The 25,449-nt window shown below is 37.5% G+C and overlaps 1 protein-coding gene across 4 annotated transcripts in view; it reads left to right on the plus strand.

Moving 5' to 3' along the window:
* LOC145692849 (uncharacterized) overlaps window positions 1-25,449 on the plus strand; it is a 118,670-nt gene that overhangs the window by 18,699 nt on the left and 74,522 nt on the right. The window contains exon 1 of one of the 4 annotated variants that reach the window (XM_081768364.1): window positions 5,157-5,294. The exons of the other annotated variants lie outside the window; for them this stretch is intronic. The gene's annotated coding sequence lies outside the window, so the exon portion shown is untranslated. Of the gene's footprint in view, window positions 1-5,156; window positions 5,295-25,449 lie in introns of those variants that run through there. 4 annotated transcript variants of the gene reach the window in all.

Genomic DNA, 25,449 nt, shown 5'->3' on the forward strand with positions numbered 1-25,449 from the left:
ATATATATAATGTGGTCAAAAATATCCGGACACCTGGCTGCAAATGACTTACAAGTTCGTGGCGCCGTCCATCGGTATTGCTGGAATTCAATATGGTGTTGCCCACCCTTAGCCTTGATGACAGCTCTCGCAGGCATACTTTCAATTAGGTGCTGGACGTTCCTTGGGGAATGGCAGCCCATCCTTCACGGAGTGCTGAACTGAGGAGAGATATCGATGTAGGTCGGTGAGACCTGGCACGAAGTCGGCGTTCCAAAACATCCCAAAGGTGTTCTATAGAATTCAAGTCAGGACTCTGTGCAGGTCAGTCAATTACAGGGATGTTATGATCGTGTAACCACTCCGCCACAGGCCGTGCAGTATGAACAGGTGCTCGATCGTGTTGAAAGATGCAATCGCCATCCCCGAATTACTCTTTAACAATGGGAAGCAAGAAGGTGCTTAAAACATCAATGTAGGCCTGAGCTGTGAGAGTGCCACGCAAAACAACAAGGGGTGCAAGCCCCCTCCCAGAAAAAACACGACCACAGAATAACACCACCACCTCGGAATTTTACTGTTGGGACTACACACGCTAACAGATGACGTTCACCGGACATTCGCCATATCCACACCCTGCCATAGGATCGCCATATTGTGTACCGTGATTCGTCACTCCACACAACGTTTTTCTACTGTTCAATCGTCCAATGTTTACGCTCCTTACACCAAGCGAGGCGTCGTTTGGCATTTACCTGCGTGATGTGTGGCTTATGAGCAGCCGCTCGACTATGAAATCCAAGTTTTCTCACCTCACGCCTAACCGTCATAGTACTTTGAGTGGATCCTGATGCAGTTTGGAATTCCTGTGTGATGGTCTAGATAGATGTCTGCCTATAACACTTTACGACCCTCTTCAACTGTCGGCGGTCTCTGTCAGTCAATAGACGAGGTCGGCCGTACGCTTTTGTGCTGTACGTGTCCCTTCACGTTTCCACTTCACTATCATATCAGACACAGTGGACATAGAGATGTTTAGGAGCGTGTTTAGGAGTGTGGAAATCTCGCGTACAGACTTCTGACATAAGTGACACCCAATCACCTCATCACGTTCGAAGTCAGTGAGTTCCACGGAGCGCCCCATTCTGCTTTCTCACGATGTCTGATGACTACTGAGGTCGCTGAAATGAGTACCTGGTAGTAGGTGGCAGCACAATGCACCTAATATGAAAAAAGTATGTTTTGGGGGGTGTCCGGATACTTTTGATCACATAGTGCATATATATATAAACAATTTTATTTCGTGGTTTTATTGTTCCTAAACTTTTACTCTATATTTCTTAAGTTCGTGCCTCACTTTACTGTCATTGTACTTACAAAATGTGTAAATAAATGAGAACATTACGAGGGTACCGACAAGAAAGTGCGTTATGAAACTGCAGTGAAACCTCAGTCGACTTAACACGTGTTTCTTGATTCTAGTATATAGTTTGTCACTTACAATTACCGTTTCGGAGATGCACATTTTGCAGTACTGAACCCATATGCGAAAAACTCCTTCTCACTGTCTATTACCATTTTTATTTATTTTATTTATTTATTTATTTATTGTTACGGCGATCAATGTTTAAAGCGGATAACGTAGATTTTCACCACTTCTTCTTTGAATTGAGGGATAAAAATGAGAGGAAACTTATTCTTAAAACGTTGGCTCGTATTAACAAGTAGAAATGCAACGACTTGTAAATAAAAAGCTTGTTTCAAATGAAGTTTATTCCCACGACGTTTTTGCCTGGATAATTTTGGGCTTTTTTATAAACTTTTAGATTCTAATGAAGAAATAGCAGTATATTCTACCTTTCTTTTCCCATTATAACACGAAAATTGAATTTAATCACTGTTTTCTGAAGGAGAAAACACAAAAAATTCAAGAATCAAATAACGGTTACTCGTTAGAATAGATAAAAGGTAAATTAGTGGACGCAGTTCGTTGTCTAGTTTTCTCAACGACAAAAAAAGATTCAGTAAAAAGTTTAATAGTACAAGCCATAAAATTCTGAAAATATAGTAATTTCATGGAACAACATTATCCTTTTAATTTAACCATAAACTAGAACTTCACCTAATGTTTTCAATTTAAGCATGCACTAAGACTTCACTTAACGTTTTCAATTTAAGCATAACCTAAAATTTAACGTTTTCAATTTACGCATAAACTAAAACTTAACGATTTCAATTTAAACATAAACTGAAACTTCACTTACTTTTTCAATTTAAACATAAACTGAAACTTCACTTAACGCTTTCAATTTAAATATAAACTGAAACATCACTTAACGCTTTCAATTTAAATATAAACTAAAATTTCACTTAACGTTTTCAATTTAAGCATAAACTAAAATTTCAAGTAACGTGTTAGGAGCTGAAGATATATTTTGTGTAGGATATGCGGGATCTGTCTCTCTCTCTCTCTCTCTCTCTCTCTCTCTCTCTCTCTCTCTAGCATTTATTGAGATCATTTGATTTGATTTGGTTTGAGTTTAGCGTTTCTTTCAGCAGCAAGCCTCTATGATACGTGGACCTTCAGCTTAACGTAGATTGCGAGATTGCGAACTACACGAGCTCTACCTGGAATCGAGCCCACGAAAACTTTCCACATAGTCACAAGGGAGCTCAATAAAACTCCAGGAGAAGGCGGTTAAAAACGAAAAATCGAAGGTCCCTGTTTCAAACCTGTTGTAAAGTTCTCTTCAGGGTAGAGCTTAAAAAATGATACTCGGGGATTTTGGATTTTTAAAATCAACTTTTATTATTAAAATTCTTCCTATACACAGTAATAAGAATTACAGTCTCAGATACTAAGTTCCTCTTAGATTGTTGATGATATTATAGGAACCAAGAGACCGAGCGTTTTAAGGTGACAGGATCTAAGGCTCTTATGGGCAAGAAGTGTATGTAGATACCTCTCAGAGAAGGGGCATCCTAGAGAAGAGGATAAAATTCGAAAACCTGGCGTCTTAGAAAGTGGCGAGGTTATTGCGAAGATCAGGCGACGAAGCAAAGTATCTATCAAAGTCCGAGCGTCCTAGAAAGTGGTAAAGATATTGCAAGGACGAGGAGTCCAAGCAAAGGGAAACTCTCAAAGACCAGGTGTCCTAAACAGTGGGGGGCGACGATCAATCGGTGAATATTAATGCCTTCTGCGGTGTTGTGGCTCCTTTTATGCTTGAGTTTCATTGATCTTCTTTACTTGACGATTGTTGGCGATGGTTGACAATGTCTTCTTCCTGGTTGCTGTCTGAAAAGGCTCAAAGACAGTACATGGTATTGGGAGCATGTGTAGAGCATTACAACATTGACCCGGTATAGAAAAACAACGTAAGGAAAGAAATAGTTCTACGAATAATAAAGTTTTACTACCGTTGATGGATTTGATTTTATAAAATAAACTTACGTTACGTTCTAATAGAATATCTGAAGCTCACAATAGTATTTCCCAAGGGACAACAAAATATAACTGAAATTTAATAGCAAAACTAATATAGTTTTTGTATCTCTTCCTTAATTTATGATACAATTACCCTTGTGTCTAAGTTTGACTTTAAGCAACCCGTAAAACACATATGACAAGATATAATTTTTTGGCACTTGATATAGTGGTTAGGCAACCAAAGTGTCACTAGTGATATGTTAGGTTGCATACTTTACATTCGCTAGAAACCGAAGAAATGTCAGTTTGAAAACTAATCAAGATACCTGACCCGGGACTGAAAATACGACTCACAAGTAGGTGATGTTGTGACAACACTTTTTAAACTGTAAAATCAACTACAGGAAAACGAAAAGTACTTGAATTAAAAAAGGCACAAAAAAAAGGTGAAATTTTCCGTTCTTCCTTAAAACCAGCTTTTTATAAGAAAAACCCTCCATTGTAAAATAGCTGGCTTTTCCCCTCCTCTCTATTAACAAGTCATTCCTAGCTAAATGTTATTGCTTTTGCTCCATTGAGATCAATATTGAAACCGGAAGTTGTACCATGATTCTTCCACTTCTATTTGTGATCAAGGGATAAATAGATAGATGAATTATAATTTATTGTTTCTTTCAACACCGAGGCTATTTGAGACATGGACCTATAGCTTCTTAATGTGAAATCCGAATCACATGAGCTCCTGCTGGAAATCCAACCTCTGATCTCCCACGTCAAAGACGCCTATGGTAAATAGAGGAATAAAATTGAAGGCTATATTATCTGTATTCTTGCGGAGAATATCGTATTCTTGTGATACTGAAATCATTTCATACTTATGGTGCGTGAGGTCCCTGATTTGATCCCCGACCAAGTAAGTTTGTGGTGGACAACATCGTGTCCGCGGGTTTTCTCTGGGTACTCATGCTTCCTCCCACTTTCTCATTCCACAAATTCTTTCATCATCATTCCCTTGCTTTAATTATCGTCTCCCTTAGCCTAACAGAGCATAACGGAGGACGTTAAACTGAAAGATTTCATCTCATTTTGAAACCCTATCAAAAGTCTTAATAATTTCTCAAGAAAATTAGCAAAGAAAAATATTACGAATTTTTTTATGTATGCGAAAACAACTATTGTAATGTAATATATCTGCTCTAGCACTGTAAATATGCCCTTATTATTATTATTATTATTATTATTATTATTATTATTATTATTATTATTATTATTATATTAAATTGTACCTTCATGTTGAAACATTCCCACAGAACGTCTTCTGCCAAGGAGATCCATACATAGATCTAGTTATTTATTCACACAGAGAGGGGCCTGTGATACTTCCGCTAATAGTGATATTAGTGTAATTGAATAAAAATAATTTATTCTGCTAATAATTAACATGTGAATCTTTAGTATAAAATATGCATAATTTATGCCGTATGAGTTGGAAGACATTTGGAACAAACAAAATATATAAATAAGCAGTAATGTGAAAATAGCAATTAAAGGTATAAAATTTTAATATTATTTAGTTTGACTCTGTAGTGATTTGTCAAAAATCACGTAGGTCTAGTGAATTTCCATTATATCTTCAACTATTACCGGTTATTGCCTTTGGTATTTCCAACCTCAATCCAAGGACACACAAGGACGACTTTTAAGTAAAGCAATTCACATACATTCTCATACAGCCATGTTTAAAACATTTACTCAGCTGAATCCAAGAGTGTTGTACAGTCTTGTTAAAGAAACCGTGTCCCTCCAAACATTTTTAAAAGTTTGAGTGGAAAGCAAGACTTCAATTGGTGTGAGAGGATTTACCTTCAATTTCATTCAATCTATGGTAAGTACGAATGGTGGTTTTGGGGAGGAAAGATAAATGGCTACGTTATTTAACCAAGTCTTTATAATGCGCCTGTAGCAAGACTTTTCTAAGAAACTTGTTAAAATTTATTTGTACCTGTGCAATTTGTCTTATGCATAATTTTATATAGTTTTGTGTTTCCTTGATACAAATTTCTGCATAAATGAAACGAGTTCTTGTTTTTGTGACCAAGAGGTCCCAAGTGCAAATCTGTCAGTCAGATATTGTCACATGTTCTTTATTAGGGTTTGCTCCAGTCAAATGATGTGGTAGCATGCTTTAATATTTGTGTTGTGGCAAATTCTTTTCCTTCATTTATTATTAACCAACTAAGCTCCCGATTCTTTAAAGAATTCAATCAAATCCTTCAATGAGTCCAAAAATATATCGTACAAATTCTTGCAAATTAAAGATGTGTCAATTCTAATTTAATTATAATACGAAACTTTTGTTTGTAGTGTGTAAGTACTGTTCTGTGCACCACTGTACTATATAAGTTCGTTCTCACCACGCCTGCAGGGGCACGGTGGTTCAGTGGTAAAGCGCTTACCTCTGATGCGTGGGGTCCCTGTTTCGATTCCTGACTAGAGTAAGTTTGTGGTGGACGACATCGTGTCCGTGAGTTTTCTTGGGGTACTCTAGTTTTCTTCCACATTTTAATTTCACCAATTTTTCTATCGTCATTTACTTGTCTTAATCATGGTCTCCCTTAGCGTAACTAGGCATAATTGTGAAACGTTAAGCTGAAAGTCTTAATTACATTTAATTTTTCCACCACGCCTGCAGAGTATGCAACCATGATATATTCAAAGATGGGGCAAATTGGATAAGAATCTGTGATGCAGTTTTTATTTTGACTAGACAATTAAAGAGTAAGTCTATGGATGTCTCTGATTTGCTTCGTCCGGGCACACCATCTCTGAAAAGAGTCAGGTTCGCGATTTGTCGATTTGTTGCCCGAAACGTTAAGCAAAATATATCAGTAACAGTATAAAGATCATTTTTTTTAAAAAAAATCGTTTGGGTATAAAACCTCGCGGCCAGAACCTCGCGGCGACAACCTCGCGGACCAAAACCTCGCCTGGCCAAAACCTCGCCTCCCAAAACCTCGCGGCCCAAAATTCCGCCGGGCCGAACCTCGCCTGGCCAAAACCTCGCGGACCAAAACCTCGCCTGGCCAAAACCTCGCCGCCCAAAACGTCGCGGGCCAAAATCTCGCGGGGCCAAAACCTCGCCTTGCCAAAACCTCGTCTTCCAAAACCTCGCGCCCCAAAATATCGCCATACCCAAAATTTCGCCTGACCAAAAGCTCGTTGTAATGATCTCGCGACACAGAATCTCGCCTGGTCTAAATTAAGCGAGACGTCGTGTCGCCTGGGAAGAAATGTCGTCAGGATAAAACCTCTTCACGACGATTTCTTCAATGTAGAATGTTCTATATATTACTATATGGATATATTTAGTAATAACACATAATTACATTAAAATAATGACAAGAAAAATTCTAATGCATGCTTTGGAAATCTATATATATATATATAAATTAAATGACTGTGTTTGTTACATTACACCTCTTGAGCCATCCTACCGATCTCAATCAAATTTTCAACATACACCGTGTAGATGAGGTTCGAGCCTAGGATGTCTTTTATAATTTCACTTTGCCGGCACAACAAAAGGGAGGAGGAGTAGGATATATATATATATATATATATATATATATATATATATATATATATATATATATATATATATATACAGAGCCGTAGCTAGAGATTTCGGCGCCCGGGGCGAAGTAGAATTCGGCGCCCCTACTCTTACCACACCAAGCTCTTCCTTCCTTTTTTCTTTTTACTTATAAGAAAAGCAGCAGATACTGTATTGTTATACTACACTGAATTTTTATTAAGATACAGGCAAAATTTTGGCCCACGAGGTTTTGGCGGCGAGGGTTTGGGTGGCGAGGTTTTGGCCGGGCGAGGTTTTGGCAACGCGAGGTTTTGGCAACGCGAGGTTTTGGCCCGGCGATATTTTGTCCCGCGAGGTTTTGGGCGTCGAGGTTTTGGCCACGCGAAATTTTGGGCGTCGAGGTTTTGGCCACGCGAGATTTTGGGCGGCGATGTTTCGGCCGTGAGATTTTGTCCGTATCCCTTTTTAAATTGCTTGTGCATCCTATTTGTCAGAACATTTTTATCTCCAAATATGAGGAGCGCAAATATGATTAAAATTGCCAATATACTATTGCAGTTACTCTTTTCACATATTTTACTATACTTATTTCAGCATCCTAGTCTATGTCAGGATTACGAGATTTAAAGGAGCCTGTAGAATTATTTCTCTTTTAAAATTTAAATCAGAAAAAAATACTTATCGACTATAATTTGAATCCGTTTTTATTACATACGTATTTGTGAATGTAACATTCTACCGAACTCAAAAATTTGTTTTGGTAACGTGAAATGGTTGATTGTCTGATTTCAGGTATTTGCTAGTGCGATTACAATTCTAACAATTAATTTTTCGAATGTTCGAATAACGCATTTTTCGAATATTCATTATTCAAATGTGGTGATCAACATTCAAATCAGAAACTATCATTTCTGCTTTGTATAGAGGCAGAAAGGTCGAAATGAAAGTTATTCTTCGGACGCTCTATCCATATCGAAAGATCATTTCTCAATATCTCTTACCGTTTCCCCTTTTCGGGAGATCAATATTGAAACTGGTAGTCAGTGACGTAACTAAGGTGGGCAAATGGGGCTTGTGCCGCAGGCGCCGGATTGGGATGCGCTTAACTGGGCAAATATAGGGCAAGCAAAAAGAGTTTTAGCAAACTAAAGATCATAAAAAATTATCTCAGAAACTTCAGGCCAATAATGATTCACCTTAGGATCATATCCATAGAGCATAAGGTAGTTTCAAAGCTAACTTTAGATGCTATTGCAAAAACCTTTGCAGACAAAAGAGGCTGCAAAGTTAAATTGTACTTCCTGCTTTTTATATTTTCATTTAACTTACATCGATTTAAAAGATCTGCAAAATGTCCGCAAAGTTTGACTGACGAGGAAGGTCCATAAACCGTGAGAGTTGAATTTTGATGAAAATTTGTGACAAGATTCAGTTCGAGTTGCTAAGTAACGTAGTAATAGTCACTCGATGCGCAAATGCTTCGTTGAGCTGCTACACCGACGCCATCTTGAAATTCAATAGGCAATGTCCAAGAATACCCTTTTGGCACAAAAATGAAAAAGCTTTTGATAGATCTGACTTCAGTATTGTAAACCAAGGTAGAGCATCTACATGTGGGAGTACTTCCAGTGCATGATCGCCATCTTGGAAGGCGCCATATTGAATCGCGGTCAAATATGATAAATGGCAAGGGGGTCATGTGGGGTATCAAATAGCACTGGAATTTACTCCTAAATCCATTTCCGGAACCAAAGTTTACATATCTGTTTCCACTTCAGAGTTAAGAGCTCTCTCGCTCACAGGAACATATAAAACCTGTGTAAGTAAAATTTGTGTAATGAAATGCAGTCGTGCGAGCACTTGCAGGATTTTAACTAATGCAGTAGTAGGCACTTGATCTACAATAGCCACTACACCAATCAGATCTTGAGACTAGTGAGGGAAATCGTTAATTAAATTGAAATTCCTGTAGTGAAAAATGGAATAGCAGCATGCTACAAGTTATACCTATTTCAAAGTGCCACGGAATAGACTGCTCGTCGATGAAACACATGCCTAATAGTACTGACGAGCAGAGAATACCAAAGGGATTGTTCGGATATATATTAGAAAAATGATATAAACTAGGGAATATTAGTTGTACGACCAAAATGGTTCGGATTCCATTATGATCAGTAGGTCCACGACTCCTTTAGTGTAGCAGGCATATGTGTGGGACGTTGGACTAAATCAAAACAAAAATCTATTTTAGACAATTTTACGTGGTCCGTTAGTGTGTTTTCTTCTCCAATCTTGAAACCTTAGGCAAAGATCATCATTGTAGCAGAATATTGCGTTCTTTTCCAATACTTATACTTGAGAACCTATAATTTACCGTGCATATTACGAAGTTAAAATACTTTAATGTATTTATTGCCAGTTTGTCTAAATACAATCGATTTATTGCTGACGCATTGAACAATTAAGGGGATTTAAATTATCAGTTCACAGTTCCTAGAAGAAGATACACTTGGAAACTTAGAATTCACTTTTCTTGTGTCTGCTCTGCTATTAGTGATAAGAGAATGCATACACACCTACTAAGAATAGATGACAAGAAAGATTATTACAAGACTCAATAGCAAGTTGCAATCCATAAAATAAGCCTCTTCCTTGCCTTTTCCTTCAATATTAAATATCTGCAACTTTCCACCTTCAACGATAAAACACTTGTTTATAATAAGGGCAAGACTAGTTTTCATATCAAAACTGTGATAAATAACTGTGATAAATAATTGTAGCAGGTGTTTGCTTGTTCGGTGTACAAGTTATATGGCAGAATTTTCACAATAAAGATGTATTCTGTTGTATATAATCAATTTTGTGCGCCAGTCCTAAAGGACATGCTTGCCTATGCATGGCAGAAATGTGGGTACGACACAGGAGCAATAGTTGGTTCATTTACAAATGTTTTGGAGCAGTGCCGGATTTACGTATAAGCTAAACAAGCTACAGCTTAGGGCCCCATACTTTTGGTGGGCCAAAAAGTTCACGGAAAAAATTGAATGTACATTTTCAAAATATAAGAAAAACAATAAATAAAATAACATCTACATATAGCAACAGTGCTTCGTTTGTGTAGGGCCCTATGATGTAAGTAATGGGGCCCCTTCTGCTAGTTTGCTTCGTAAAATATCACTGGTTTCTTCATTTCTATATATATGGTCCAACGTTCATCTGGACACATAAAAGGCCCCATTATCTTCAGTAGCTTAGGGCCCCACCAAACCTAAATCCAGCTCTGGAGACTAGTAGAAAATAGTGTCTGTGGTCATGAAGATTGTGACGAAAGTGCATTTGTTAATTGTTTGTACTGCTCCACGATACTGTGTGCTAATCACTTCGTTTTGGATCTCCATCATCACAACTGAAGAGCAAAAGGTTGGTAGGTTAATATTTGCTTATGTGCATCAGTTTATATTATTTTACTAATAATTTTTCTATTAATTTTCTAGTAACTTCAAGACATATTCTTGTAAAGTCATGTGTGCCGTTGCACCTAACTTATATTACAGCATTTAAATGCTATGCATAATCGCAACACACATAGACTCACATGTATAGCACACTTTGAAATAGGTATAATTTGTTACAGTGCTGCTATTCCATTTTTCACTACAGGAATTTCAATTTAATTAACGATTTCCCTCACTAGTCTCAAGATCTGATTGGTGTAGTGGCTACTGTAGATCAAGTGCCTACTACTGCATTAGTTAAAATCCTGCAAGTGCTTGCACGACTGCATTTCATTACACAAATTTTACTTGCACAGGTTTTATATGTTCCTGTGAGCGAGAGAGCTCTTAACTCTGAAGTGGAAACAGATATGTAAACTTTGGTTCCGGAAATGGATTTAGGAGTAAATTCCAGTGCTATTTGATACCCCACATGACCCCCTTGCCATTTATCATATTTGACCGCGATTCAATATGGCGCCTTCCAAGATGGCGATCATTCACTGGAAGTACTCCCACATGTAGATGCTCTACCTTGGTTTACAATACTGAAGTCAGATCTATCAAAAGCTTTTTCATTTTTGTACCAAAAGGGTATTCTTGGACATTGCTACAGGATTTCAAGATGGCGTCGGTGTAGCAGCTCAACGAAGCATTTGCGCATCGAGAGACTATTACTACGTTACTTAGCAACTCGAACTGAATCTTGTCACAAATTTTCATCAAAATTCAACTCTCACGGTTTACGGACCTTCCTCGTGAGTGTCATAATTAAATATTATGTTCTAAAGCAACAGACTGTTAATTCGTTCTACACATATGCACATCCTGATATAATTTCAAAAACATCGTGATTTGCAGTTGTTATGATAAGACTATAAGAATATGTCAGTATGTTTCCCTTAGGTTATTTGGCAAACAAATACTAATTAGTTTGGTGTTTTATCTTGTACTAAAAATTAAATTATGTACTGCAATTTTGAAATCAAGCTTTACCACTTGAAGAAAAAAAAGGCATAGGACAATTACTGTGTAATACCAATATGAGGTGTAGTCAGGAAGCGTTTTGGTCTGGTTGATCGGTGGGGTGCTGACTGCCACGGGTGCTGACTGCCACAATCAATTATTGGTGCTGATTGCCACGACTGGCGTTGATTGCCAATATCAAGGTGCTGACTGCCACGATGGCGTGCTGACTGCCACGAACCTGAGAGAAAGTTGCTAGACGTAACATTACCGGACGCCAAGAAGCATGAAAGGAACTAGATGAACCTTAGGATCGTGTTGTTCAGACCAACACCTAACAAAGGTAAACAGGTCTCTGTATGTACACTCATGTCCAAAATTATTGTCGCATGATTATAAATATGTTGTTCTAGTAATATAATTTGACAACGAATTCGCCCGGTATTTCTTGTGTATAATCGGCAAAGACAAGTATGTGGTAAATTTCATGTCAAAACAGCAGTAAATAAGAACAATAAAACGAAAATAATTTTTTCTTGTCCATTAGTTACATTTTATTTTACTCATTATGATTTTCGTATTTATAATTCTTTCCCTATGAAATTTACCACAAATACACATTTCCTGATTATACACATATCAGTATTAAAAGTACTCTGCAAAATTATCAAATTATATTCTTACAAGAAGGCAGTTATAGATATGCGACAATAATTTTGGACATGAGTGTACTTCAGTTTTGTCAGGGAGCGGTGCGTACAAAATTGGTATGATTTATGTATTCTCACTTGAACTCCCTATGTCAGCATGAACTGTGTACAGCTGCGCAAATTGTTTCGAGCAGCTCTTGAAAGTTCCATCAAAAAAGCACTGCTGGCTGTCCCTCACAAGGGAAGTTCAGGAGAAAGCACTCGCCTGCAGAGATAATAAGCATGCCATTTGAAGTCCCGATTCATGCTGATTATAACAAGCTAATGAAATTCCTGTACGGTTGAGAACGGTTCGAGATATTCAACTTGGAAGTTTATATGAGAAAATGAGGATATACGCATTTATACGCGGTAAGTACAACATAATTAGTAACGAATATTGACATACGAATTAAAAGCTATTGAAAGTAACAAAAAAAGTGTTTCGCAATAACTAACGGGTTTGTTAGATACTGTAGAAGGCCGATGTCCTTCTCCATCATCTGCCTATCGAAATGCAGATGAGGGGCACATTTGCATATGGATATGTAAATATAATGATTTTGTGGAATAGTTAATTGCTTAACATTAGCATATTCAGTGCATATTTATTTTTATATTATTAGAAATGAAGTGTGAAACACCAAGCATAGTACGTAAATATTAATACAATATTGTATTATATTGTATTTATTTCATTTGTGTTATTTCATTTCATTGGCATTATATAGCGTATTAAATGGGTTGCATATAATTACTGCGCCATGGCATAATGTATATCTTACAGGGGATGAAGGAAGAAATGATATTCAAATCATATATGAAGGATTAATTAATAAAGGAAATACGCAGATTCTATGGGAATCATACATGAATTTCAGAACGCTGGAAGATAGAGCGAACGCTGAGAAAGGTTTTTTTTTCTTTCCCGACTTGTTGTCGCCGAGAGTTCTTGATGTGAGGTCCTCACAACTCAATATGGAAGAAATCACCAGAATAGGAGCTAAATAAGAATATTTATACACAGGAAGTAGCCTATGGACTTCCTTGGTGGAAATACACTGACGTTGATACAGTGGGTTGAAACACATCGTTTGTATTGTTTCAAAAGCCATAAACTTTTTCGCTTCTACATGCGAAATTTTAGCTTTCTATAAGTGTGAGTTTCAATGCACCGAGCACCAGCGTCACTTCCTCCCCCCTTTTCACCGAAGACCAGTAAACCTGGCTGGCGAGCCTTTAGTTAGTTCCCGAAATGCAACACCAATTTGAAAATGTATACTCTGATTTGACTTATTTTCTGTGTTTAATATTAATATTTACGTACTAAGCTAAACACGTTCTTGGAAATACCGCTTAAAATTCTGATTTATTTTATCATCGTGTTTCCCTTATCGAACAAGACACTTGGATCTTGTATTTGTGAAAAATAAATAATTAACAAAGATGTTTCCTGCATCCCTCTCCCAGCAAACATGGCGACATTAGTTGCAGACAGTTTTGAAAGACAGCCAACAGGAATTGGGTGTACTGCTGCTTCTGAGAGAGATGACAGTTCATAAATTGTATATGTATATATTCTTTGTATATTTTTCTTTAACTTTATGTATATTAACCAATGTTTCTCATATTAATTTGTGCGTAACAAGTGTAGAAAAACAAAAGTGTATTATAAACTCTCATAGTTTCTGCTAGGAGAAAAAACTTCTGTATTGTACCGTCCTTGGTGGAGGGGCAGCACATGTCAGCAAAGAAAGGGTGCATTTGGCTACGGAAGGTAGCCGAACAAGTGCATTGGCACATCGGACCACCCAGAATATCGCCTAAAGGCAGAGAAGCTTTTGTCAAAGGTTTCTTGCGGAAGCGAGTTTCTTCGTTTCCTTGTTTTTGGTAAAGACATATACTCGTTTTCATGAGAGAACGGGGTAGTTCAAGTTAGAATCGAGAGGCGACAAGATATAGTGTTTGTGTTAGAAAGAAGTCACTTGACTTCTCTTACATAGAGTTTTGATACCCGGGACAAGGTGTGAACAAAGTCCGGTTCCCCTGGATAGTCCTGTGAACAACTGTATACGTGAGTGTGTAGAACTCAGTTTTCTATATAAAGTTATAATCAATTCACAGAATGTGTAAGCCCTACACATATCTGGAGTTAATACATATCAGTGGTGATAATTAAATCTAGTGAAAAATGGAAAATTAACTTTTATCATCAGTTAATAATCATTCATTCTCTGAGTGCTACGGACACTCAATAGAGACGACGTATGTTGAATCTCGTCGAACATCCCATTTTTAATATGGGAAAAACCTAGTTCTTCCAATATGGGAGAAAAACATAACTTAAGATATCTCAAGTAGAGATATTAAACCTAGGCCGGTAACGCCTTTAAGCCGTGCCTGTCCTTGGACATTTTTAGAACAAGGCTTCTAGCAATTATTTTGCTTTTTTTATAGAAGATACTGCAAGTTCCCGCATAGAACATTGGTAATCCTGTGTACCAAATCTCATACAAAACATTTTACTTCGCAGTGGAATGAGAATCTAGAAGGACACTGTGTCGTTCAACTTAGAACTTGTGAACAACGAGTGTATATCTGAACAGTGAATCAGTATATGAAATTTGTTTATTTTATCTTCTACTTGTTTTGTTTATCTACGCAGATATTTAAATATGTTTTCAGTGAAATACGTCTCTCCTCTAAAAACTGTTTAGAGACCAGAAACTAACGAATATGAGGAGATAAAAGAAAGTTGTGTATATAAATATCTATATATTTTTTTTATTATCTTATTAAAGGTCAGACAGACCTTTCTAATTTCAAGTTCATCCTATTATCTTTTTTTTTTTTTAAATGAAAATGTGTGAAAATATCAAGTGTATCAATATATAATTAAGTGTGTGTGTGGTAGTGCACTACATTAAGGTGATAAAATAATAGTGTATCATAGTGTGGATATCATCACATCTATCATATTTATGTTCCTGTTTCCTATGTGGAAAATAAAACTACCATCTCTGACCAGAACCACTGTCTACTCAATTTGCTGTAGGGTGAGTACCTGTGCTAATGATATGTTTGTTTCAGGAGTGTGATTCAAGGAGGCATTTTCCCTTTGGTTATGTATGTTTGACCACTTCTCTGTATGGGGGCTCACAGAGAGTATTCTGCCCAACGAACCATATAATAGTCATGAGATAGTGAGCTCAAATACAGGCTGCTACCTGTAAAATTTTAAAGTATAAAAATTTTTTTTCTTTTTTTTAACCTTATTGGAAAGTTTTAAAACTGACTCACTATCGTAGCATCTTTGAGCATGACTGTTATGCAGATAACCCTGAGATCTGCTGTTCCACAAATTTAGATAATATTGCTCTACCGACTTCATAAGGGAGTGGCGGCCCTTACAGGAGAGTACCTTATCTCCAAGAGGGAAGAAATCATTTTTACATAGTTTGTATTTGCCTTCTATGCAAATATTTCAGTTAATTTAAATATCTTCCCAGCCACTCCCCTTCATTCATTTTTTTTTTATTTATTGTGTTGGTGTACTTAGGTAACAGTAGTTTCGGCTCTGGCTACCTGCACCTCACAATAAAAAACTTGGCTACCCAGCTGCAGGGCACGATACCTCACGCTTTTGCGCCAATAACTTGGCACCATCAGCGTTAAGGGCATGAAGTATACGTTATATACGTGCTGGTCAACATACAGCTTGTGTTAAAAAATTTTCGGTATATGATTTGTTTTCTCTTCCCGAAAAATTTCCAAGAACGTAGGTGTTTTGTGTTAGAAATTTATTTGTGTTTGAATATTATTGATTATCATCACTGTGTCTTAGAGAATTCAGTTTTTGTTGAAACTTTGGGGGGAAGAAACGTTGTAATTCCGGTTTGTATTTGTAAATGGTGGTAACGCGAGCGGAGGCTCGAAGAGTAGGAAATATGGACCCAGAGTTTGTAGTTGAAGAGTTCGCTCGGAGAGCTGGGGAGCTCTCCGAAGAGAATAGTGTTGTTGACGCACAGAGCACTAGCGAGCGTCCGGTCAGCGTTGTGGGAGACGCTGATGCGGTGGATACCGTTCCGTCAGTCCCCAGTAGGGAAACGGAAGTGCCTGTACGGGAGGAAAGGGAGGTAACCACAGGAACTACCGAACAAAGTGTTAGCCCAGCCGTTAACGTAGGTAGCTCTTTGGAAAATATTAGTGCCATACAGTTAGCTTCCATTTTAGGTGAACTTGTTAAAAAACTTGACGAAAGTACGAGAAGACAAGAAGAAAATGCAAGTCAGTTAGAGAGAAAGTTAGAAGAAAAACTAGAAGAGAATAGTAGAAGTTTAAAGGAAGATTTAGACGTTAAGCTTAAGGAAAATGCATCCCAATTAGAAAGCAAGATAGAAGAAAGTTCAAAAGGGTTGGAGAAGTTAGAAAGGAAAATAGAGGAAAGCACCTGTACATTAGAACAAGTCCGTACAGAAACTAGACTAAATAGCGAAAGGCTAGAGCAGGCTATTGAGTCTAGCAATGCTCGTCTCGAACTCCAGTTGGAGTCCATGAGTTCGAGGCTTGAGCAGAGTGAGCGGGAATTGACAGAGCGACTGGAGCTCACAACTGCAGAGCTTAGGGGGGAAATACATCATACCAGAGAAGAACTGTCTACTCGTGTAACAGAAACTTCTAGTAGGATAGACGAAGTTCAAGAGAATGCTTCTAGCATAGCCAGAAAGTTAGAGGAAAATTACACTGAGCTGTCTGAAAGTGTTAAACAGGTCTCGTCTCGTGTCGAACAGACCACACTTACTCTGAATAATCAGGTCAGGCGAGTGGAAGTGAGTTTCGCTTCCCAACTAGCCAGGATCCGGGGGGAACTGGAGCAGGAAACGCCACTCGATGAGATCAGGTCGGAATGTAACGGTAGCATCCAACAGATGCAAGATACCGTCCAAGACGTGTGTGCACAGCTTGAGAAGAAAATGGAGGAGTGGAGGAACTCCATACAAAAGGAGACGAGCGAGGTGATTGAAGGGAGACACGTGAAGCAGGTGTTGGATTATAGAACACTCGGAACGTAAAGGAACTGCGTTCCGTCATTGTCAACTGAAATCTTATAGATGCAAAAACATGAAAGCTCGGAAGCTCTCCATCCGTTGTTCCACATATTGAAGAAGAAGAAGAAAATAGAGATGAACCAGATCACACATATAAGCATCACTTAACCGGATTTGACAACAGGTGTAAATAGTGTTAGTGTTAGTGTATATTACAGTGAACTAGTGTATTAGTGTATAAGTGTATGTATGGGAACCTATGTCATTTTATGTTATGTAACTTAGGGATCACTGAATTCTCGATTTTTAGCCTTGTGTATTGCTATTTCATTTATTATGTTAATTGTGTTGTTTAACTTTGTTTTTTTTTAACCTTGGATGTCTTGTGTAATTATAATATTTCAGGAACGAAAATGTGGCCTCCGTATGATCTACGTCCTGTACTAGAAAGTACAGCACCTAGAATCATAGGGGGGAAATTACTGTAGAAGGCCGATGTCCTTCTCCATCATCTGCCTATCGAAATGCAGATGAGGGGCACATTTGCATATGGATATGTAAATATAATGATTTTGTGGAATAGTTAATTGCTTAACATTAGCATATTCAGTGCATATTTATTTTTATATTATTAGAAATGAAGTGTGAAACACCAAGCATAGTACGTAAATATTAATACAATATTGTATTATATTGTATTTATTTCATTTGTGTTATTTCATTTCATTGGCATTATATAGCGTATTAAATGGGTTGCATATAATTACTGCGCCATGGCATAATGTATATCTTACAGGGGATGAAGGAAGAAATGATATTCAAATCATATATGAAGGATTAATTAATAAAGGAAATACGCAGATTCTATGGGAATCATACATGAATTTCAGAACGCTGGAAGATAGAGCGAACGCTGAGAAAGGTTTTTTTTTTCTTTCCCGACTTGTTGTCGCCGAGAGTTCTTGATGTGAGATCCTCACAACTCAATATGGAAGAAATCACCAGAATAGGAGCTAAATAAGAATATTCATACACAGGAAGTAGCCTATGGACTTCCTTGGTGGAAATACACTGACGTTGATACAGTGGGTTGAAACACATCGTTTGTATTGTTTCAAAAGCCATAAACTTTTTCGCTTCTACATGCGAAATTTTAGCTTTCTATAAGTGTGAGTTTCAATGCACCGAGCACCAGCGTCACTTCCTCCCCCCTTTTCACCGAAGACCAGTAAACCTGGCTGGCGAGCCTTTAGTTAGTTCCCGAAATGCAACACCAATTTGAAAATGTATACTCTGATTTGACTTATTTTCTGTGTTTAATATTAATATTTACGTACTAAGCTAAACACGTTCTTGGAAATACCGCTTAAAATTCTGATTTATTTTATCATCGTGTTTCCCTTATCGAACAAGACACTTGGATCTTGTATTTGTGAAAAATAAATAATTAACAAAGATGTTTCCTGCATCCCTCTCCCAGCAAACATGGCGACATTAGTTGCAGACAGTTTTGAAAGACAGCCAACAGGAATTGGGTGTACTGCTGCTTCTGAGAGAGATGACAGTTCATAAATTGTATATGTATATATTCTTTGTATATTTTTCTTTAACTTTATGTATATTAACCAATGTTTCTCATATTAATTTGTGCGTAACAAGTGTAGAAAAACAAAAGTGTATTATAAACTCTCATAGTTTCTGCTAGGAGAAAAAACTTCTGTATTGTACCGTCCTTGGTGGAGGGGCAGCACATGTCAGCAAAGAAAGGGTGCATTTGGCTACGGAAGGTAGCCGAACAAGTGCATTGGCACATCGGACCACCCAGAATATCGCCTAAAGGCAGAGAAGCTTTTGTCAAAGGTTTCTTGCGGAAGCGAGTTTCTTCGTTTCCTTGTTTTTGGTAAAGACATATACTCGTTTTCATGAGAGAACGGGGTAGTTCAAGTTAGAATCGAGAGACGACAAGATATAGTGTTTGTGTTAGAAAGAAGTCACTTGACTTCTCTTACATAGAGTTTTGATACCCGGGACAAGGTGTGAACAAAGTCCGGTTCCCCTGGATAGTCCTGTGAACAACTGTATACGTGAGTGTGTAGAACTCAGTTTTCTATATAAAGTTATAATCAATTCACAGAATGTGTAAGCCCTACACATATCTGGAGTTAATACATATCAGTGGTGATAATTAAATCTAGTGAAAAATGGAAAATTAACTTTTATCATCAGTTAATAATCATTCATTCTCTGAGTGCTACGGACACTCAATAGAGACGACGTATGTTGAATCTCGTCGAACATCCCATTTTTAATATGGGAAAAACCTAGTTCTTCCAATATGGGAGAAAAACATAACTTAAGATATCTCAAGTAGAGATATTAAACCTAGGCCGGTAACGCCTTTAAGCCGTGCCTGTCCTTGGACATTTTTAGAACAAGGCTTCTAGCAATTATTTTGCTTTTTTTATAGAAGATACTGCAAGTTCCCGCATAGAACATTGGTAATCCTGTGTACCAAATCTCATACAAAACATTTTACTTCGCAGTGGAATGAGAATCTAGAAGGACACTGTGTCGTTCAACTTAGAACTTGTGAACAACGAGTGTATATCTGAACAGTGAATCAGTATATGAAATTTGTTTATTTTATCTTCTACTTGTTTTGTTTATCTACGCAGATATTTAAATATGTTTTCAGTGAAATACGTCTCTCCTCTAAAAACTGTTTAGAGACCAGAAACTAACGAATATGAGGAGATAAAAGAAAGTTGTGTATATAAATATCTATATATTTTTTTTATTATCTTATTAAAGGTCAGACAGACCTTTCTAATTTCAAGTTCATCCTATTATCTTTTTTTTTTAAATGAAAATGTGTGAAAATATCAAGTGTATCAATATATAATTAAGTGTGTGTGTGGTAGTGCACTACATTAAGGTGATAAAATAATAGTGTATCATAGTGTGGATATCATCACATCTATCATATTTATGTTCCTGTTTCCTATGTGGAAAATAAAACTACCATCTCTGACCAGAACCACTGTCTACTCAATTTGCTGTAGGGTGAGTACCTGTGCTAATGATATGTTTGTTTCAGGAGTGTGATTCAAGGAGGCATTTTCCCTTTGGTTATGTATGTTTGACCACTTCTCTGTATGGGGGCTCACAGAGAGTATTCTGCCCAACGAACCATATAATAGTCATGAGATAGTGAGCTCAAATACAGGCTGCTACCTGTAAAATTTTAAAGTATAAAAATTTTTTTTCCTTTTTTTAACCTTATTGGAAAGTTTTAAAACTGACTCACTATCGTAGCATCTTTGAGCATGACTGTTATGCAGATAACCCTGAGATCTGCTGTTCCACAAATTTAGATAATATTGCTCTACCGACTTCATAAGGGAGTGGCGGCCCTTACAGGAGAGTACCTTATCTCCAAGAGGGAAGAAATCATTTTTACATAGTTTGTATTTGCCTTCTATGCAAATATTTCAGTTAATTTAAATATCTTCCCAGCCACTCCCCTTCATTCATTTTTTTTTATTTATTGTGTTGGTGTACTTAGGTAACAGTAGTTTCGGCTCTGGCTACCTGCACCTCACAATACAATTAGTCATTACATTGTTCACAATAATCATAGGTTAGAGATGAAAATTGATCACTGTTGTTCTTCTGTTTTATGAAGAAATGATGCAGGCAAAAGACTCCCTTGCACCATGAACATTTTATATGTGCAATTGCGTTGCATCCGTAAAGGGAACAGTTCGCAGAACCGAAGCAAAAAGCAAATTCGACAAGTGATTCAAAAGTTATAGGCCTATAATTTGTTCGTAACCTGCCTTGTAGAACGCAAACTGAAACAATCCAATGTATAGTAGTGATCGGAAGTGATTCGTATAGACACGAACTTTATTTGATTGTTTCGTTGGTACATTATAGCATCCAGATGAAGAAGTTTCAAACTATGTACAATCTCCTGCCATAATCTTTGATTGATCGGAATCAAAACACATCAAATGGTTGCACAAATCGTGTGCAATTCTTTGGTACCTTATCAACCATTAGGTCTTTGCCATCCGTCATGCAATTTGTAATGGACAATTTGTCTGTGAATGTACCCCAGTGATCAAGCAATAGCAAGTTCAAACCATCAGGCTTCGCCATGGGAGAGAATACTTAACGCATTGAAACGTGCATCCCCTCATTTTCTCATATAAACTTCTAAGCTGAATATCAAGAACAGTTCTCAACGTACAGGAGTTTTATTATATTTTGTAATCAGCATGAATTGGTCCTTCAAATGACAATCTTATTTCTCTGCAGGCGAGTGCTTTCTCCCGAACTTCCCTTGTCAGCTGGCTTCAGACCATCATATCCATTAAATAATACAATAAAACAATTAATATAAACAATGAAATGTGCAAATTGTACATATAACAGAAAAGACAATCCCTTTATAAACATCCAAGTGTATGTCGTTCCACTTAGTGAGCAACTTTGTAACTTATAGGATGCCACATAGATTTGTTGTGATGATTACTAAATTAATCCATAATTATTCTCTACCAAATTAATTAATAATCATAAATTTAGCATGAGGGATTAATTTCTCTCTTTCCAAATACAGTTTCTCCCAGGCTCGTGGCAGTCAGCACGCCATCGTGGCAGTCAGCACCTTCATATTTGCAATCAGCCACAGTCGTGGCAGTCAGCACTAATAATTGGCTATGGCAGTCAGCACCCGTGGCAGTCAGCACCTATCCGGTTGATCATGGAGGGTGTGTGTGCTAACTTTAGTTCTTGCCCCGGGAGACAACTAGGCTAGTTGCGTCGCTGCCGGCAGTAGTAGTAAATTCCCACCGCTTCCGGATTGTAGAGAGGTGAAGATCGTACCTGTCTTCAGACGCTGAATCCAACCCCCCCCCCTTCCAAAAAAAAGCTTATTGCTTTCTATGTTTATACCACTTGAAGGCAACTTTGGAAATGGTTGTTTAGACAGAAAGACTCAATATTTTCTTTAAATGGAATGAGTCTGTTTCCAGTTTAAAAAAAAGAGAGAGAGAGAGACAGAAAGATTATATGTGTATTTGTAAGCTTGGAAGATGGAGTGAGTGCTATATTTTAGAATTTCTCGCACAATTTCTGCTGCTTGGGTTTGGAATCAATCAAGAATGAGGGGGACGTTACCACCCTCTTCACCAATAAAAATATGTTCCACGGTAACATTTGTTAAAACAATCCATTTTGGTAGAATTAGCACAGTAAATAAAGGGTTGTGAGCTCAAATAATTTATAAAAAGCTGAAAATTTCAGGATTTGTTTTTCATGTTATGTGAAGTAACATACGAAAAATCGCGGAAAATCGCATGTGTGCGTCATCCTCAAAATGGCGGACAAAGATGGCGGCCAGTCGATATGATTATAGTTCGCAATTTTGGGCGTAGTTCAGAAATGAAAAGACGCAGATCATTTGTGTAAAATTATTTGAACTCTAGAAAGATCTAATTTCAATTCTAAGTGTAAAAATTTTGAATCCAAGAACTTTTAAAGAATTTACATCCATTTAAACTTCAAAACTGTGGGGATTTTAGCCCTTACTCTGGTAGTTTATGTAAAAAAAAAAAAAAATACTCTTATGGATACAGAAATAGACGTTAAAGATTTTAATATTTTTAATAAAGTATTCATTATCTATAATTTAAAGAAAAGCTCGTTCAGATCGTACAAAAATGAACTGAGATTTTTAATTTTGAAACAGAAAAGATGAAATTAAAAGAGTTCATTAATTACTTTACCGATTGCATCAGCAAATAAGCCATTGTCATTGACATATGGGTTTTCTAGAGCTGATGTTCGTCATAATCTAATCAGATTCGTCTTCCGATTGGCTGTTGGCACAGGAACTTCCTTGGCAGAATGCACAAAACTTTGAACACTTGCGATCAGCTTTTATACACTCACATGTTGCTCGTTCACAATCCTTTCTTGCAGTCATTTTGCACCTATAGGTAAGTAAGCTTAGTACTTCGGCTGGAGCTAGTGGTAGCTCTGTGGGTATTGGAATTCGCATATCCTCTTTGACACACCAATCTCATTCGGTTGGGTTCATGCTTCGACCATTCCACTCCTGAACTTGGAGGTATACTCAAAGTGAATGCTGCGCAGCTGCCGCGCTAGTAGGGGCAAAGTGTCCAGTTGAAATGTGAAGACAGCTTTCTAAGGACTTTCTTGGTATACCTGATATGTATTAAACTGTCCAGAGAGGACGCGTTTCCTCCTCCATACAGGCGAATAAGAAATGCCTCTCTAATCTCGACCACTTTGTCACGATTGAGATTTGATTGGTTGAAGATGCTGACTAACTTGTACAACTTTATCTTTTTGAAGTATCTTGAACGCTGCCAACTTTCCTCTTCTGAATATAGCCGAGGTCATGTTACAGCCTGTTGCAGCATCTAGAAAGAGAAAGCAGTCTTTTAGTGGCCCGAAAGTTTCATGAATTTCAACGATTTCGTAGCATTTCCCCTTGGTTTTGCTTGTCTGTGGCCTTAACAGAAACAGCGACTGCTCAGGAAATCTTCTAGCAAGATTGTTAAAAGGTCTGAATCAGATCCAACAACAGCTACAGATTTCCAATTTATACTTTCTTCCATTGCTGTTGAACATATTAATGTATCGGCATCTCTTTCTGCTTCATATACGGCTATCTTTACTTCTTCCAAGACTGTTTTCATCATTTGAACCAGTCTTGTTTTGTTCTCTGTGTTTCTCAAGAACTGTGCTTGATCTGGCTTGTTTTCCATGGCAGAATCAAGTGCGATCGTTGCAGACATTTTCCCCAAAGCTCTTCGCCGTCTTGTGGCATTTCTCGTGCCTAATTGTAATTTGTATCCATCAAATACAACGGCACTACAAGGTAAAAAATGTCACTTGACATAATTCACATACTTAACACAGATTTGCTGGTATGTGTCATTTTTAGTCCACACCATTTCGTGAAGAAGGAATCTTCCATCTATAACATACGTAATATCTTCTGGTGTTTAAACATAAGACATCAGTGACTCGACGATATTTACCATAGTTGATTTGGCATTCTTGCGCATGGAGATGTCAAAGAAAGAAGATGGCATCGACGCTAATTCATATTTCAAATACTCACGAAGATTTTCACTTCGTTTAATTACAGCTGCGATTCTGCCGAAGAGCTGCAATGAGTTTATAACAATCGGCTCGGCTCTTCTTTGCTTTTGACGCTACTGTAGGTGACCAAGATAGGAATAACTATTTTCTTTCTTTCTAGCTATACAGATCCATAGAATTCTCCAATCATTCTCTGAACTAATGTTTCCCCAACACTCCTCGCTTGATCGCAATTTGTTTTCTTGTCTGCAACTATTAACTCCTTTTGAGGTGAGTTTTCAAAAAGGTCGTGAACAGACAACATTCTGAAAATTTCTTCAAGTCTTTATCATCACGAGATGAACGGGAGGACCTTAGCTCAACGTGCCGCTCAGGTAACACAAACTGTTTCCTACAAAAGTCCTCTAGAACTTCTGTTACGGTAACAGTACTTGGGAATGAAGGATCCATCTTGCTAACGTAGAGTCTGATAATCCCCGACCTTGAGTTAATCCAACAGAAATTTTCATGAAGTTCATTAAGGATTGTTCGATAATCATATCAGTTTGAACTCCGCTCCAGAAGGCCTCTTTTCTGCGAATTGTGAAGTATCCTTGGGTTGTTAATTTATTGTAATCCTCTGGTTCCATAGTTGCCTCCAAGGCTTCCATCTGCTGAATATAGTGATGGGCACATTTTGTATAGAAATGATCTTAGATTTTGTCTTAGATTTTACATAGATCTTAGATTTTGTCATCTCCTCAGTGGCTTGTAAATGTCTTTCTAACTGCGTGTAAACCGCGAGCAGAGTCAAGAAGTGAGCTCTCAATGATCTTGAGTAGGCATGAGCATTCATCATTTTCACTACTGTTGTCTTGGCGACAGAATACCCAAAAGTTCCTCTATACCACTTCCTGACATAATTTATCTAATCGTGCCTAGAAATGACATAAGTAGGTGAAAACCTCCTAAGCGCACTACAACTTAGGACAATTCAGATATTTCTTCAGCTGCAGGTACGATTTCAACAGCTTTCCAATATAATGGCTCATCGAATGTCACAACACATGTGCTCTGTCCAATTTTCTTGCACTCTTTTACTGCATACAGAAGAGTAGAATAGATA

The sequence above is a fragment of the Thermobia domestica genome, chromosome 8 (genome assembly GCF_964235325.1).
Source record: "Thermobia domestica chromosome 8, izTheDome1.hap1.1, whole genome shotgun sequence".
In the NCBI taxonomy this organism is placed as follows: Eukaryota; Metazoa; Arthropoda; class Insecta; order Zygentoma; family Lepismatidae; genus Thermobia; species Thermobia domestica.